The sequence below is a fragment of the Amphibalanus amphitrite genome, unplaced genomic scaffold (assembly GCF_019059575.1).
Source record: "Amphibalanus amphitrite isolate SeventyFive unplaced genomic scaffold, NRLGWU_Aamphi_draft 000901F_arrow, whole genome shotgun sequence".
Classification (NCBI taxonomy): domain Eukaryota; kingdom Metazoa; phylum Arthropoda; class Thecostraca; order Balanomorpha; family Balanidae; genus Amphibalanus; species Amphibalanus amphitrite.
Window position 1 is genome coordinate 47,829 of NW_024882395.1, and position 17,318 is coordinate 65,146.

A 17,318-nucleotide genomic window follows, 5' to 3' on the forward strand; every position below is an offset into this window, starting at 1 on the left:
GCTAACTGGTCAACAGAAGCAATTTGAATGTTTTTAAAGTAATATAAAGGCAAGGGTCGGGTGGACTACCATTTCAATTTTTTTTTTGTTAAAAAAAATATCGTTTCAGGGCTGTGACGAAAAATAAGTGGCCTAAGTCCAATGAGAAAACAGGATTTTGGGGTACCTTAGGTTTGGCTCCTGGCATGAGTTCCCCCCCCAAAAAAAAAACGCAGGTCTGGATCCGCCAGTGCCCCCCCCCCCTCCCCCCCAGCGGCTCGTGGGTTAATAGCCACGGCGATTCTGAACGGTAATGGGCGAACTTCATATCTTAGTGCGAATTACGAGCATTAGAACGAAAGGCCGAGACATTTGCATCAAACAATTTAACCAGCGCCAGGCCGGGGGAAGGCGTCTGAACACCCCCCCCCCCCCCTCCCGACTTAACATCCTTCATCAACCACGCCACGCGATGTGTGGATCGCTCATGATTACGGAGCGAGCGAAGCGAGCGTAGTCTTTCCTAAGATTAACGGAAATTTCTCCGGCCGTGGTCTGGTCACGCTTTTGCGAGGCTTATATCTCAGCAACCACTTGACCGATTTACACGCGGCAATTTTTGTAGGGTAGCTTCATTCCTTCTACCAAGTATTGGACTATTCCCGATGCATGCGGGTGACCCCTAATGCACGTGCCACGTGCAAAACGAAGAGGTGTCCGTTTTGTAATTGTTGCAATATCTCGGTAACTACTTGGCCGATTGCGCTGAAAGTTGGCATGTACAGTCACCAGCACTTGCTACCCATCACCCCCGGACGGCGGGGGAGCAAGCTACCACCGCCCTTGCGAGACTAGCGCCGCTATGCGCCAAGAAGTGGAAACACCACGTGACTGAGGCCACGTGAGGGCAGGGTCACGTGATGGAGGGGCGGAGCATAGCAGCTTTTGCGCCCGACACTAACTGAAATGCGGCGCTGTGATTGGGCGCCTTAGCATGAATGAAGCCCCGGCGCCAGAATCAGCCGTTCGCCTTATATGGAAGGTTAGCCTGTGCGTTTCACCGTTCTGTGTTGGTTTGAGAGCCACGGCACCATACGAATTGTGAGCCCCTTTGAACGGGTCACCGCCCGAGGCACTGAGGCGACGGCTGTGCGGGCTGTGCCGGGCAAAACCTAGCCTGGTGGGAGAGGTGGGCCAGGGAAAGTGCGATCGACCAGCCACACTGGAACGTGGATTGGTAGGTATTATCTAACCGCGACAAACGATGTCAGCAGCCTCTTCTCGTTGACACAAAAAGTTTGACAGACAACGTTGGCAGTGCCCAATCAAAAGCTACTAAACGATTCAGTTAAGAATTTGGCGAGGTAACCAGACCCAATAAAAAGTTTTTAATTCGATTTTGATTGACAAATGACACACAAGCCCGCTGTGATGGACCAAAAAAGGAGCTGAGCAGTTCATACAACTTCTAAAAAGCTCAACGGTAAAAATTTTAAAGTCAAATGTTAAAATTCAGCCTGCATGTTTAAACTCGGGTCCGGCGCTGGCAGCAAGCTTATATTGCCACTTGCAATTCCACTACGTTGTAATATAACCAAGAGTTATGTGAGAGCAACAACTGAAAGCCTCGAGCCCCGTTGGGGGGGGGGGAGGGGGCGCGAAACAGCCCCCTCTCCTTTTCAGTCGATATCTCCTAAAGTATAGCGTAGGTCGCCACCAAACTTTCAAGACCCCTCCGGGCATCATTTTTACACCTTGTGACCAAATTTTTCCAGAGCTCTTATAAAAGGTTAGTCACAAATGACGTCAGAGTGACGTCATGTTCTGTCATTTTCGACCCAATAAAAGGTTTAGCGGGAAGAGCTGTCACGCTTACAGTTTTGAAGATAACAAAAATATTCAAGATAGAAAAGATGTAAAATAAACAGCACCACAAAACTGCTAACTCTGATTTCTAAACAAAAATTTAGTTCGACCATCAAAACTATAGAAGTATAACACCCCGAAAATACCAACAACATTCAAAATTAAAGCTGGAATATACAGGGCAAGGCATACAGGGTGATTCATAGCCATGTGACCTATTTAGTTGATCCCTCTTGAGAAGAGGATTGCATATTTCCGCGTGAAATTTCACGTGCTATAGAAAATTTTATGAAGTTTTGTTCTATCTTGCCGTCACAGAACACACAGAGCAAGCCAAAGACCACCATTGGATTTCCCGTGATGAGCTGCATCGAATAGATAGGGGAGAGTGGGGAAAGATGCCCAGGGTTTTACTATGTCAGATTTTATTCGAAAATGACGATCGGAAAGCAAAAACTTGGAGTTTCAACGGAAGCCGACATCATTTTTCTCCAAAAATATCACACTTTCGTGCCTGAAATATGATAACTTTTTTTGCTATTAAGCATTTCCCTGAAGAAGTGAAAGGGGGCATCTTACCCCACAGGGTGGGAAAGACGCCCCCTGGCGTTGGGTAAGATGCCCCCTGCACTATAAGTGACATAAATGGGCACGTGAATCGCCTGAACGAATCAGCAGTCCCTTCGAGCCTGCAGTAGACACCAAACGTCATCGTAAGGGCCCTCAAAAGTAGTCGTAAGGGGCTTCAGAGGTCATCGTTAGGGCCATCATAGTCCAGCGCGGCCAAACAAGCCTCCGTGGTGGCATTCAGAGACCACTGTGGGGCCCTTGTAAGTCTTCATGATGCTTGAGGGCCCTCGAGCCCATCGTGTGGACCCCAGATGCCAGCGCGGCCCGTGGAGCCAACGTGGGAGCCCTCAAAGGATGTCGTGAGGGGCCCACAGAGGCCGTCGTGAGGGCTCTCAGAGTCAGATGCCGCCCAAAAAGTCGTTGTATGGGCCGAGAGACCGGCATGGGGAGCACCCGACCGTACTGGACTCTCAATAGTCCCAGATCGGCTTTTGTCTCTAATCACAAGTATGTAATACCTAAATGATTTGAGGGGATGCTTGAAGGACAGCCTACGAATTTAGGGGGGCGTCTTTCCCCATCAGGACAGGGGGCATCTTACCCCAAGGTACCGAAGTAACATTAAATCAGTGCAATTTGTTAGCCATAAAACTACACCCTGAAATAAACTGTTTGGGACACAGTACACGCATGTTAATGTATCACGACTATAGCAAGGGACGCAAAAATTATCTACCTTCTTTGATATTTACAATGTTTTGACACCAAAATATTTTTTGAAAGCAGCAAATAAAAAACATGCAATCACCAGCCAGCCGTTGCCCAACTGAGCTTCGCAAATTTTTGTGCAGTAAACAAGGCAGGCTTCCGCTTTACGCTAAGAACATTAATTTCCAGGTTCGATTCTTTGTTTCGCCGCTAGAGGGGGTGGGGCGTCTTTCCCACCCTGGGCATCTTACCCCACTCTCCCCTACCCCTTTATGCAAAATATAAACTCTGAAATTTAACCTTTTTTTACCTGACCTTGACCTGACCTCCACCAGAACGCAATCTAAACCGGCCCCAATGGCCGTCTAGCCCACAACATTGAATTTTATTGATCATAAAACATGCATCACGTGACCCTAGCAATTAGCATAGTTGGGTTCATATTGTGACCCTTAGTGACCTGGCCTATGTGACCTGACCTGGCATCAGTGACTTCTTTAGGCAACATATGTATTGGGCAACCACGCTCCATCGATTTTTTCGATAACATGCCTTTTATTTGATGTGTTAACTGACTGTAACGCATTCCTTAGACTAAATCGGTGAAAAAATGCAACATTTGACCTGACCTGTGACATCATGGGTTGCACCTAGGTCAACGAAACCTGGTAACAAGGTAGTTCCCTGGTGGGGCTATCGAACGTTCTTCGAATTTTCAAAATCGGTCGGAAACTTTCCGAGACCTCAGGTGGAGGGCGAAACGGCTGCACCACCCCATCAGGTGGTAGGGTCCGCCAATAACACAACGGGGCGCGAATTATTTACTCATTCATACAGTGTCATCTATTTTGAGAACACCTTTCTCACGCCCTGACATGGTCCTCTCGTAATAGATCGAGATGAGGAGAGTGTTTTCACGCCTCCTTATGCACGGCTCTAGTGTCATTGAGCTATCAACTGTCAGCGGTTCTCGGACAATGAAGGAAGGCTTTTGGTCGTTTTTGGGTAAGGTCTTGGGTCAGATCATTTCAGTGGCGGATCCAGAGGGGGGGCATGGGGGCCATTCTCCCCCCCCCTTGGGTCTCCTGGGGCCCATCACGGATTTTTTTTTTTAATTTATCACGGAGGTCACCGACGGGAGCTTTAACCCAGAGGTCTCCTAAGGGGGCACCATCCAGGTCTATCGGAATGGGTACCGTTTTCGGGGTCTCCCGGAGGCCCATTTCTGTCCCTCGCCTCAGGTTTTTTAGTTAATTTTAGTTTTTAGTTTTTAGTTTAATATTGTCCATTTATTTCCATCCCGAGGTTCGCGGGGCACCATCCCGAGGTTTCCGGCGGCACCATCGCGAGGTCTGGGGGCACCATCTCGAAGTCTCCGGGGGCACCATTCCAAGTTTCCAGTGGCACTTTTCCGAAATCCGAGGTCTGAAGGAGCACTCTCCCCGGGTCTGAGGGGGCACCATCTCGAAGTCTCAGGGGCACCATCCCAAGGTCTCAGGGGCACCATCCCGAGGTTTCAAGGGCACCATCCCGAGGTCTCAGGGGCCGTTTGATCCGCGCCGTCCTGGGGGGAGTTTTTACGCCCCCCCCTAGGTTTTTCGCGAATATCTAAAAAACGGCGACGCGTAGCGCCGCTGTTCTAGATACACCCGCTCCGACATCTTTTTCGCACATGCTATGAAAATTTCAGATCCCGGTCATTCAAGGTCAGGTCACCAGGTAACGTTAAGTGACCTTACCTCAGAAAAAGTTAGAAAGCTCGCTGTGGCTACACCGACTGAGCGATCACTTTTAAACTTTCTGTACTTGCTTAGGGTAACAGTATGTATAAAATGGATATCTCGGATTTTTTTCTATATCTGTGAGTTGTGACCTAAGGTCAGTTCAATTTTACGACTGCTCCATATAAATCAATGGGAGAAAATTGAAATGAGCCTCTTTTGGCCGAATGTCGTTCTACACCCTCTCAAACATCGGTTCATATGTAAACATGACACTCTGAATCGGGAAATTGCACCTGTGCCCCCTTTGAGTGCCCATGAGGTCAGCTCAGGTCATGAAAGGTCTTCAGCAGTTTTTTATTATAACTTTTGATTTGACAGAGACGTGCTAGAGCGGTGAAAACACGGTTTAGTGAAAACTAAACCGTTGATCTGAGGTCAAATTTGAAGTCAATCAGAGCGGTGCCCTCTGGGGGCTAAACCGTTGATCTGATTTTTTTTTTACCCAACGAACTCTTGTGGAGTAAGTCCGATTTCATTTTAATTTTCCGTTGATCTGAGGTCAAATTTGAGGATATGTTGGCGAAAGAGCGTTAAAAGAGCTATCGAATGCCGGCTTTTCCACGGCGCTGTAGCTCTATTGGTTCCAGAGTTAGTCGTCGGGTGTTTAAAATCGTTGAAATCGACAAAATTTGACCTTTGATGGACTCTGGTGACCTGACCTTTGCCCTGACCTTAAAATGACCGAGTGTTTTCCTTCTTATTTTTGACGCTCTTTCGATTGCCGCTTACCGCGTGTCGCAACGTGGCCCAGGAGCTGAGTTAGACGGAGGGGCGTGAAACACCCCCCCCCCCCTCAGCACTCGACGGAAAGTTCATGCTATCAACACGGCTCGGGTGAATTGTTATTTTAGCTAGCTCCTGTTGTAAGCTGTGGAGTCGTGGAGCTGATCTTGAAGGAACTGGGCCTAACATTTTCATAGCAAACGTAAAAAAAAATGTTTAATAGGTGATGCAAAAAATAGCATCTCTTTTATGAAATACTTGCGAAACCCTCAACATCATCCCCATTAGTGCCGAGCTGCCAACGACGACCATAAAAACGTCCCCATCCCGTCAGCGTTTGTTTATCATAAGGATGCTAAGATTTAATTTCCAATCCGAAGCTGAAATGATGGAAAGCAAATTTACATTTTACATACGAAACAAGCTGATACATTTAAATATTTTCTCTCTCGCTCCCCCTCACTGATTTACCCATTACCCTCTCTCTCTCTCTCATTTCACCCTCCCTGGTTTTCCTTTTCTGTCTCTGTTTTCTCTCCTCCCGTCCTTATCCCTTCCCTCCAGTCTTTCTTCTTTCTCTCTCTCTCTCTCTCTCTCTCTCTCTCTCTCTCTCTCTCTCTCTCTCTCTCTCTCTCTCTCTCTCTCTCTCTCTCTCCTCTCTCTCTCTCTCTCTCTCTCTCTCTCTCTCTCTCTCTCTCTCTCTCTCTCTTTCTCTCTCTCTCTCTCTCTCCCTCTCTCTCTCCCTCTCCCTCTCTCTCTCCTCTCTCTCTCTTTCTCTCTCTCTCTTTTCTCACAATATTCTCGACTGCCACAGCGCTGTAGAACTTGTTTCCAGACAGGTCCAGGCGCTCCCCACTCCGCAGGCCCCAACCCACACGGCCCAACCACCCAAACACCCTCCGGCGGATGACCTCTGACCTCGGCGACCTGACCCCAGCCGACCGATCGCGTCCCTCTCCACGCCTCCGCCCCGCTTCCCCCACTACAACTGCGTAGTAATTGTAGCGTGTGCAAAGGTCACGTGACATTATTTACTTCTGCGGTTTGTTCGGCTGACAAGAGATGGCACTAGTGGTCTGTGGATCAGAGGCGGGGCTAGGTTCTACGACTTCTTGGGGCAACTTTAGGGCAGAAAAGACGTTTTTTTTGGCTCCTCATCTCAAAATGCTTCGAACATACAAAAACAAGTTAGATATTCGAAAATCGGAGGACCAAACCGATCGTTTGACGTATCTTGCTCGACTGAGAATTGATCGGTCTTCAAACTACTGAGCAAAAACGAGGTGATTAGTAGCAAGTGCTGGTGACTGTACGTAGGCACCCACTAGGCACTGCATATCCATGTACCCCAGAGTTGGGGCGCTGCTGCACGTGCGCACGTGCAGGGGTTGTTTCCAGATCTCGAGAACGGCTCCACCGATTGCGCTCAAATTTGGTACACAGTTAGGGACCGGTTAGTAGGGTGCCGTGCGCAAGTCAGTTGGGACCCATTTTGCACGTGCGCACGTGCAGGGTGCCGCTTCCAGATCTCGAGAACGGCTGGGCCGATTGTGCCCAAATTTGGCACATCGCTAGAGACCAGTTAGTAGGGTGCCGTGCACAAGTCAGTTGGAGGTACCCCCTCGCAATTTCGCACGTGCAAGGCCCACCCTCTCGCTCGCTCCGTTAGTCGCCCCAAAAGGCGTTATACTGGTTGTAAATACATAAAGACATATGCATTATCATTTATCCGAATGTTGAATCTATTATCTCAATGGATCTCAAGGCAAATCATGGGGTAGGATCTCCGATCTCATCTGAGCCCGCTTGAAAATTATATCCTGTATCTACAGTCTAATAGGACTTGGCGATAAACTCAGGGAATATATATAACTGACCGGGCCGACGAAATTATTTGGAAACGAGGTTTGCAAAATTGACGGAGGCCCGAGTGCGAAGCACGAGGGCCGGAGTCAAATTTTGCAAGCCGAGTTTCCAAATAAGTTCGTACGACGGTACGACTGAGGTCAGTAAGATTTTTCCTACATGCCGCATACATGCTAAGTAGTTTTGACAGGTTTTGGTTTGGGTTTTGGTGACACTTTTATACAATTGTTTTGTCCATAATTTCCTAACAGTGATTGCGCTACTGCTGTGGATACAGCTTTAAAGGAAATTTATAGAAGAAAATGCATCAAAATACCTTGCTTCAAAAAGAATCGCGTCTGAAAATATCAACTCAGAATGGCACAACAACTGGATATCCAAGGAACATAATGCATGAATAATTTACCACGACATAAGAACAAGAAGAAGGTATAATATTCCTAGTGATTAAACGTGAATTTTCCAGTGCTCTTGCAAGAATCTTTTCTTTATTTATGTAATCGTACTTTGTTGATGCCCATGGCTAAACTTTCGTGAAATGCATTATATTTTCCATATTTTACATGTTTGTTTCGAGGAAAGGACTACAACTGTCAAATAATAACGCAATAACTTAGGCCCAAGGTATCAGTGGACATATCAAAGATAAGACAACAAGCGATAACAGATTTAGATTTTAGGCGCATATCTTACCATAATTTCGGCTTTGTAACCAATACAAAATATTTCAAAACCCTTGATAAGCAGAGCTGATATTTTTTACCAAAAAATGAGAGAGAGAGAGAGAGAGAGAGAGAGAGAGAGAGAGAGAGAGAGAGAGAGAGAGAGAGAGAGAGAGAGAGAGAGAGAGAGAGAGAGAGAGAGAGAGAGAGAGAGATAACTGTATTTGACAGACTCGAGGTCCAGTACCAGTCACATCACATCAAAATTGTACCACTGTACAGGGCAGAGCACCACGCTCTCCGAATCGATGAATAACATGCCAGATCACTTTCATATAGGGAGGATACGATTCGGTTGTCCGTCTGGCTCAGGCGAGTCATGAATCCATAGACGGCCTTTCGATACATCGCCATAAAGTTATCGATTCTTTCATTCACAAACATGTCGGACGCACTACAGAAACGATGATAACCAAAGAACATTCTAGCTGCATTGTTGAAACAAACAGTAAATTTCCTTGACACAGAAGAGCGATAAGAATGCCACAGATGCACACCATGTACATTAGAACAATACGTAGAGTATAAGTACCGTTTCACATTATATGAGCACATTGCAAATTTCCTGATCAGGGAGTTTGCCCGACAACAAAGAAGACGATACTGATATTGGATTTCCAGATCATCAGTTTTCTTGGGGCTGCTGGTGATATGGAAGCCAAGATATTTGTACTGATCAACATAAGCTAGAACATTTCCACACAGCACAATATCAGGCAGGATCATATTTCGAAACAGTGGAGGCAGAATCGACACACACACTGATTTCTTGGTATTGAACACAATATCATGATTCCCTGCATAGTCAGCACAAATGTCAACCATTTTTTGCAGACCCTGTGGCGTAGGGGATAGGAGCACCATGTCATCCGCATAATATAGGTGGTTTATACTCCCCAGATAATGACATCCTACACCACTCAGGTCCAATTTTTCTGACAGCTGGTCGGTATAAGCATTAAACAGGTACGGAGAGAGTATCCCGCCTTGCCTTACGCCATTCGTCACAGAGAACTCCTCAGAGAGGGTTTTACCCCAAAGCACATGATACCTCTGTGAGTCTCGCCACCGAACGAGGAGCCTTAAGTACTGTCTCCACGTGTAAACATTTTCGGTTTTTACGCGTTTTAGCAAACGAGAGTTTTGCGCTTTTTTCGCTTTTTAACAGACGCTTTTGCGAGTTTTGCGAGTTTTTCGCTTTTACGGTTTTAGTTTGTCAGTCTTTCAGAACAATTACAATTTCAGAACAATTTCAATTTCAGAGAAAGAACATCTTTCTCCGCCCTTCGTGCGCTGTATGCCGTGGCCCTCTTGTCCCACAGGGCAGGTATAGGTATCTGGCGCACGGCTTCTATTAACCCCTCGATTTTCGCTGTAAAGATAGTTATAGGGGTATCATCACGTTACCCTATTGTTATCACCGCTATGACATCAGTTAATTATCAATTATCAGAAATGATCTGATATCGTAATATCTGTTATCCATAGACTCACTATGTAATTATTTGACATCCACATCGTCGAAATACCAACAGAAGTTATTGCTATGGTTGTATGAGTACTTGCCATGATCATTAGCTTAATCAACTTGCGTTTCCTCGCTTTACACACTTTCCATTGCATCCATTTCACCGTAAAATGGTATTAATAGCAGAAGGATTACCTTCTTAGCCTTGTCAAAAACCGGAAAACTTTCATTCGATCCAAATGTTTGGATAAAATCGCGCGTTTTTACAAATGAGTTTTGCGTTTTTTAAAGGTTTTACGAGTTTTGCATGACACTTGGCATGACACAACCTGACGCGTTTTACGAGTTTTGCAGTTTTTTGATTTTATGAAGCCACGCGTTTTTCGATTTTTGACTAATCTTCCGCCGTGGAGATGGCACCGTGTAATTTAATGGTACAGATCAACGCCGGATCATGAAAAACTCGCAAAACATCAAAAAAGCGTTAAAACGTCATTAAAAACGCGCAAAACATGTACCGTGGAGAACGACCTTTACAACGCTATTATCCATTCCCCTACTCAACAGCTTATCAAATAGAGTCCAATGGTTCACGCGATCAAACGCCTTTCTAGCGTCCAGAAAACAGACAAAGACTGCACTCCTATTGCGCAAATAGTGGTCCACAATTTCTTTTAACGCATACACAGCCATATCGGTGGAGTGGCCCTCCTTAAATCCAAACTGATGATCGCTAGTGAGAAGACTTGCTTTACATCGAGTGAGTATGACCCGCTCCAGTATTTTAGAGCTCACCGTGGCCAAAGCTATTGGCCTATAGTTATCCTTATCAGTCAATTTGCCTGTCCGATCTTTCACAATAGGGCGAAGTATCACCTTCGACAAAGAAGGAGGCAAGACGCCATGTCTCACCATCATCGAGAAACATAACGATAGATGCGTAGCACATGGAACACCCGCAAACTTAAAATGTTCAGCAGATAGACTGTCACAACCTGGAGAGCGACCTGACGACAGCTCATGGATCGATTCTAAAACCTTAGGAACCGAGAACATATCAGCACCTTCACCATCATTACGAAGCTGATTCAGAACACCTTCTTTACAGTCATCGCCATCAACACTATTCAGAATATCAGCAAAGTGATCCTTCCACATGTTCGCTATATTTTTCTCTCCACTGACGCTTCCAATAGACTGGGCCAGTGGCGGATCAGCGTTAAGCTTACGAACTTCTTTCCAAAAAGTTGCTAAGTCGCGCGGGTTTTTAGCAAATTTATGAGCTAGTGATTTTGCTCGCAGCTCTTTCTCATTCTTAAGACAAAAACGAAGCGCATACTTGAATTGTGACCTAGCCATTCGCAACTGGCTGTAGATGTAGCCCTGACGGGGCTTTCCAACCAGGGACCAAAGGGAGTAAACATCACCGAACAAGGTGTGTTTCTCCTCCACAAACTCGGTCCAACCTGGGATTGTTCGCTTACAGCTACCATGCGCTCGTTTGGCCACAGTAGTAAGAGTAGCACTCTTAATAGCATCAATTATCGCTTCATAATAACTATTGATAGCCTCTCTGTGGGCTACACTACAGTCAGTGGCAGCACAGAATATAGCCTCAAACGGTACGTCAATATTAGACAATTGCTCCCTCGCAGCCATAGCAAAGTTGTTCAGACCAAGTTCGTCAACAGAAGACCAATCAACTACCCACCTAGGATCAGATTCAGCAGCCTCGTGTGAATCCGGGATAGGATCGGTGGTCATGATTTCCAGATCACAACACACTGGGAAGTGGTCAGAACTCATAATCGACACATCAACCCTAACAGCACGAACGAGAGAGTAAAGACTCTTTGTACAGACTATGTGGTCAATCCAAGATTCTGTGCAACTGCCATCATTAGTATGAGTGATTGAACTCTGGGGCAATAACAACACATCAGCAATGCGTAAGTCTGCCTCATGACAGAATGATTCAAGTTCAATTCCAAAGTCAGATTGCTTGATGATGTCAGCATTAAAGTCGCCTACAATGCAGACATTGGGTGAGTCAAAATCATCGATGATTCCTTTGAGCTTAGCTAGATAGTACACGTATTGATCAAAGTTTTGTCTCGAGTCATACGGAAGATAAACCCCAACGAGAAGCAGTTTGTGGCCACCTAAATTACATTCTAATCCAATAATTCTGTCGTCATCAAAGGAGATAGGTCTTACCCGCGGAGCCAGCTTACTCCTCCACAGGACGGCAACACCTCCATACGGCCTACCCAGAATTACACGGTCACACGGGTCAATGGATGAAGTGGCAAAAGACATGAACTCATTGTGAACATTATTCAAAAGGGTAAGTTCTTGAGGAAATAACCAGTGTTCCTGCAGGAATACAACATCCGAGATATCACACAACTTCTTGATTCCAACTGCATTACGTTTAGAAGATTTGCAGTTATATGAGCTGACTCGTAACATGGTGACACGTTTGATTTAAGTAAACAACAACCAGAGTCGGGATCACATACCCTCAGTAGCGCGCACCCGACCCAGCCGGGCGAATGTTCTCAGGTGGAGCTGATGTACTACTGTCCGAAGATTGACGACCCGAGAAGAACCGGCGGATCACAAGACCCAGCGCCCAGAGGTCTGGATCCAGGACGTCATCACAGGATGGATTCAAAATGTCAAGCCTATATGATTCATAGGTATCGTACCTTGTTTTCAGTCGAAGCACCTTCACATCATCAGCACCAGTCTGCTCCATGGCGTACTTCCTCACGGCCTCCTCTCCAGTACCAGGTGGAAGCCGCGAGATGAAGACCGGGACGCGTTTCACAGCTGCTACAGCTTTGATGGAGTCTGAAGTCCTGGAGCCGATGACAGCCTTCTTCGCCACGGGTCTTGTCTGCTGATCTCCAGCAGTGCCCTGGGGCTGAGCGACTGAGGCAGTTGCAGCAGGCTTCCTCGGTGCCGGCGCCTTGGCACGCTTTCTTCTGTTGGCCAGTGACCACTCAGGCCCATCAGAGCTGTCAGGACCAGTGGCCGCTTGCTCGCCATTCACCACCACCTCCGAGTAGCTGGGCCTCGGACATGCCTGCGCAGGATCAGGTCCCGCCACATCAGACAGGGGCATAGACGCAGCCACCGTGGCACCACCAGATGCAGAATCTCCAGAGGGAGCAGAGAGGGGGCACGAAGTGGCCGGCCTGATTGCTAGACACCTGGGGGCCTCGGGTATATCTCGAAGGCGCCCCCGACTTACTTCTTCCACCCGCTTGGAGGTTTCAGCGGTCACCGTTAGTATCTCCTGAACCAGACTCTTCAAGTTTGAAACTTCGACCTCTTGCATCTGCTGCTTCCGCATTAGTGCACTGACGTCAATACAGTCGATTGACACAGGGGGAAGCTTGGCCAGGTCAAGTGCGACAAAACTAGGAAGATTGCTTCTGTCGCACAAGACCAGCATCTTCACAATGTCGTCCAAGTCATGCTTCTTTTTGTTCTGACTGCGCTTGTTTCCTGCCTTGACTGATTCATCAACATGTTCACAGAGTAATTTCTTCGCCGTATCAACTTCGCTGCCAGTAAAGGCTTCACTCACAAGTCTTACAATAGTATCTGTTGGGACACTATCAATCTTCGCAATCATATAACAAAGCAATTCATTGATGATGATGGTCATGTTCAGCTGTCTCACCGTTGAAGTAGGTCAAAGACGAGAGCTGAAGTGGGCCACAGCCCAAGCGTGACAGAAAGACGAATATTACAGAGAAATTACGAAACCAGGAGATAAACTGTTGCGGCCATGAACATAAAATCACTTGATGTTTCGAAATTTCACACTATTATTAAGTATTTACACAAAAATAAATACAAGGACATAAGCAAAAGGACATAAATAGACGCAGCTCAACGAGTTCTTTAAAATGGCTATCTCGGATTTTCCATAAAATGCGTTTTTCACCCCTAAAAATTAAAAAAAAAACTATATTTTTTGGAAAACAGCTGATAAAATCCAAAATTTTGAGAATTTCCAAAAAAAAAACGGAATACATGTTATAGAGCTCTATAAGAACATTAGATGCCCCAAATTTCAACTTTCTATCTTGATTTTAGACCCCCAAATTGTAAAAAATAGCTCCAACATGCATAGGGCATGGTGACGTCATAAGCATTTTCGTGAATTAGAGGCTCTTCTGAACATCGCATATGAAAACAAATGGCACCACTAGATTCCTGGGACAAAGCTCGTCAAGAAAAGTGCATTTTTATGTCAAAAATAAACAGTTGAAAAAAATTGACTTTTTTCTTAGCCCTCGTTTAGTTATGTATGGTATAAACGATTTTTTATGCCTTCAATGCACACTTATCACCAGCGCAGTGACTTGGGGTCACATATAACCATTACCATCGGATTCGGCGTGAAAAATAAGCCATAAAACATGTGTCGCACGCCCATGTAGCAGAAAGTGAAAACCGTGACCTTTCGTGACCTGACCTGACCTTAACCAGTACTTAGTATGACCCCTATACGCACGTCGCACATGGTACCTTCACTAGGTCTTTGAGGTCATTTTGGTGAGTTTCGAGCAGCAGCTATCGATTCCGCTGTCCGTAAGCCTAATCATGCAAAACCCCAGAATTTGACCTTTGACCTGACCTTGACCAGAAAGTTGATCTCAATCTTAAAATCTTAAGAGTGCTTTGGGAAGGTCTTCGAACGCCGCCTCGTGAGGCTCGATGCGACCATTGGTTCTCGAGATAACAGGGGGGGGGTCGGATCCGACCCCCCAGGCTGTCGTGGGTACGGAAATAGCCCAGGCGGCGCCGGGTTAATATAAGTTTTGAATTGAGATAGCCAAATTGGGGTCCCAGGCTTGCAATTACCGGTTTGGGCACTCACAGTATGGAGAAATGCTTTACTTCGGTGATATTTAATTTCAAAGACAGCAGTTTTCAGATTCGGGGCTAATGCATTTGAACGCACCATAGACTTCGTGACATCACCGCAGATCTAGCGATTCTCAAAGCCTTTACTAAAACCTAGGTAGAAGACAATTGTTGATGTGGTGGTACCCATGCACTGTCTTGCGCGCAGCATCTGTCGCACTCTTAAGATACCAAATTGATACCAGGTGATAAGATACCAGGGGGTAGGCTCCCACTTCAGCCGTAGCCTGGGGGGGGGGGGGGTACAGTGGCCGGGAGGAGATGGAGCCCTCCTATAATTGGGACAATACAAGAGCCCGTTGGAGGGAGGCCTGAATAAAATAAAATGAAAAATGAAAAAAATTGTTGCTTCCAAATGACGTCATAGGAACAGCGGAGGCCAAAAAATAAAAGTATGATATCTAAAAACCGGTGAATATTTTTCAGTGAAATTTGGTAGATATTCATTTTCCCTCTTTCTGAACCACAGTACATCACTTTTATGCCAATTCATTAACTTTTTGAAGGCGGGAGGGTCCCTTTAATAATTTATCCCCTAACATTTTTGTTCTAAAGTTATATTAGCCTCTATGCTAACTGATGTCACTCTGTTACAGGAATTCAAGGCAACCAGCTCAGTGGACAACGAAAACTTGCAAATAACAGTCTGTCCAGTTGGTCCATTTGACCCTATACACTTAATGGACTACAAGATTCACACAAAAAGGGCCAATAACTTAAGAGCATTGTCGAAGCAGTACAACATAAATCAATTTGCAAAAACATTTCACACAGCGATGGACTGTTTGCATGACAACAAGTACGCGCACAGAGACGACACTATCGCGAAAAAGGCACACCTCCTGCAAAGGTACCCGGAGTGCATCAGCTTTGCAGAAGATGTCATCTCTACCGACTTTCCTTATGATCTGCTAGAAATATATACCTGGCTTAGAAACATCGACCTATTATACACTCTTGGTCTTACTGCAGAAGGTGGCGTGGATTCTTACAATGGAATTTACAGAAATATTGATATTTTAATACAAGACAATTCAACACTTGCACAATATCTGACAGAAACATCCCGAGATATTGAAGAATTTCTTGTAAATGACTTTACTTCTGTCGACAACGTTAATCTGAATAAGCCTGCCCAGAAAATCTTAGTCAACAATGCACTAAGAACACGTTTTGGAATGAAATGTATCAGCTACACCATGGCAAACAGCGAAGATGGAAAGAAACTGAACCAACGGTTCCAACTTCAGATGACTTTTAACAGGTAAGAGTATACCCGTCAGTTGCGGGCCCGGAAAGTCGGTGCTCAACTAATGGATGATTGTACATATTTGGTAAATGTAAGATTGCTGGAAGATGGATAAATGTAAAGTAAATTTAAGATTGCTAAAAGTAAATGTAAGATTGCTGGAACACCCCCCCCCCCCCGCGCCATTTCGTTCCTGTTGGAGATAGAGCTTAGCGGTAAAGACCAAAAAGATTCTTTGGGAAGAGACGAATCCAATGATACCCAGTTTTATGTTTTCAAATATAACCTTATGTTCAGTGATTGCGAAATGCAAAAGGTTCCAAAATTAATTACAAAATGAATATATTTCGGACAATGTCCTTCTTCAGTTCAGAATTGCAAATTAAATCGATTTAATTTGCAATTCTGAACTGAAGAAGGACAGTGTCCGAAATATATTCATTTTGTAATTAATTTTGGAACCTTTTGCATTTCGCAATCACTGAACATAAGGTTATATTTGAAAACATATATATGTCATAATGCTGTTCATACAAGTACTTCGCCATTTACTTGCGATACCCAGTTTTACCTTCTCAGGTCATTCATTGACCTTCCAGGTCAGGTCAAACTAAAAAATGTTGCTGTTTTGGGTCACCGTTGGATATCAAGTGCGTTGCTTATCATATACCGATGACGATGCTGTTTCTGGTGCCAAGCCAGCTAGAACCTCTTTGTCACACTACCCGACCAGATTTTTGCTGCTGAGGTCATTTCAGGTCAAGTTAGGTCAAGGTCAATTATATGTGTTTGTATGTCTGTGTGTGTCTGTGTGTATACTGATGTGTGCACCGATTGTTTTTGTGTCCATATTACATGAAATCATGATCGGAGAAGCTTTTACCCAAAATGCAGTCAAAAAACTTCACAAAAAGTAAATTCAGCTTGCCCAAAACGCAATTATCTTAGATGACCTAGGTTGACCTTGACCCTGACCTTGACACCTGTACATCGTCGAACAACATGTTCCATGATAGGTGGGAGGTGAGACTAGCAAAAAAGGCCGAAATCAAGGTGTCAAAAGCTCACAAGGCCCATGGCAAACGCAAGATGTTGAGAATTGGCCATTTGGGTTATGACATGACCTGAAAAACAAGGTCATATCTCCGAAACCAAAAATCACAGAAACTTGAAATTTTCAGTGGACATCAAGAAAGGATAGAGGAGCAGCTATACGAAAAATCAGCCTTCTAGCTCTAAAAATGTGGAGTGTAGAGCAGAAAGACTACCTGGGGGGTGGCAACCACCCCCCCCCCATGCGGGCGAGGGTTGAAATAAAGCTCGAGATTCAGAGTGAATGACATGTTGTCCAGAAGTTCCGTTGCACTTATCAATCCTGCGATTTGTTTTCGGTCTTCTGTACCCCAGTCTTGCTTAACGGATCCTGCCGGGGCATT

At 45.4% G+C, this 17,318-nt stretch overlaps 1 protein-coding gene across 2 annotated transcripts in view; it reads left to right on the forward strand.

Moving 5' to 3' along the window:
* The window catches only part of LOC122367859, a 54,803-nt gene that overhangs the window by 7,942 nt on the left and 29,543 nt on the right, over nt 1-17,318 (forward strand). The gene's annotated exons all lie outside the window — the stretch shown is intronic.